This window comes from Egretta garzetta, unplaced genomic scaffold (genome assembly GCF_000687185.1).
Source record: "Egretta garzetta isolate BGI_Z169 unplaced genomic scaffold, ASM68718v1 scaffold211, whole genome shotgun sequence".
NCBI classification, from domain to species: Eukaryota; Metazoa; Chordata; class Aves; order Pelecaniformes; family Ardeidae; genus Egretta; species Egretta garzetta.
Window position 1 is genome coordinate 506,511 of NW_009258673.1, and position 1,199 is coordinate 507,709.

General features: G+C 39.8%; 1 protein-coding gene across 3 annotated transcripts in view; it reads left to right on the plus strand.

Annotated features, from left to right (window-relative positions):
- Positions 1–1,199, plus strand: part of DENND1A (DENN domain containing 1A) — a 211,402-nt gene that overhangs the window by 54,236 nt on the left and 155,967 nt on the right. The gene's annotated exons all lie outside the window — the stretch shown is intronic.

Sequence of the window (1,199 nt, forward strand, 5' to 3'; positions counted from 1 at the left end):
CCCTCCCCCCCCATAGGCCAGTTGGTGTTTCTTGGTTATCTTGAAATACTGTTCACTAGTTTCTATGAATGGAGATGAAATCTCACGATGTTTCTCTGGAGATAGGAGGCTACATAATAAAACCACTGCTACACTTTGTCCTCCGATGTAATCGGGGGCTGGAGAAAGCTGAGAGCTTGACTGGATCATGCAGACGATACGTTCTTTCAACCGTCCAGCGGTTCCTGCAGGTCAGGGTTGAGAGGCATTGGTGAGGCAGTGCTGGAGACAGCTATTATTACCAGTGCCTCTGATGTACCTGATTTGTACGTAAAAAAGAGAATTTGAATATCCTGGGCTGTCAACATGAGCTACTTAACCAGTGCTTGTTGACTCAGATGACCTTTAAAAGCCACAAATACTTCTTATAATTTGGAATCGCTTTTTGCTGATCATCTTTTTCCTTTCTTAAGGGGAGGGAGTGGGGAAGTACTTATATTTTTCTCATGTATGTGTTTCTGCTAGAAATATTTATGCTTACTATGTGTAGGTTTATTGTTCCTAGGGGTTTTGTTTGTTTTGTTGTTTTTTGTTTTTCCCCAGCAATATAACATTTTGAAAGATACGAACACTGAAAACCCATATGGGGTGCAAATGAGAACATAATGAAAAGTGATTCCCATTTCTGGATTCGCTTGTTTGACTGAATATCACAGACTGTCACTGAAAAGACTGTAAGCCAACCATTTCGAACATAAAGGAGAGATTGTAACCCATAGCATACTTAATAATTTAAAATTAAGAATGGACTTTCAATACTCCAGAAGGCAGAGGATGTCCCAAGTTAAGGATATGACAGCTGAAAGAGATGTGTGTGCTACTTCTCCTCTTGAGGTAAAAACACACACCCACACACGCACGCATGCATGCATAGGTATGTGCATAGGTATACAAATAAATAAAAACTCGTAGTTCTTCATGATGTACATTTTACTTAGCTTTGAACCATGTGTGGGCATTGACCTGCCAGTTACAGCAAGAAGGTAAACAGTCTTGTATCACCGAATGCAAATTAATTTAATGTGACCACGATTAACGAGAAAAGTACAGTGCATCTTACGTGCAAAATGTTCTTCATCCTTTAGCTACTTCCAAGTTTAGAACCAGTTGAATTCCTGTTCTTAGAGACTATTTCTGGAACTCAGCAAGTGACGAATTTG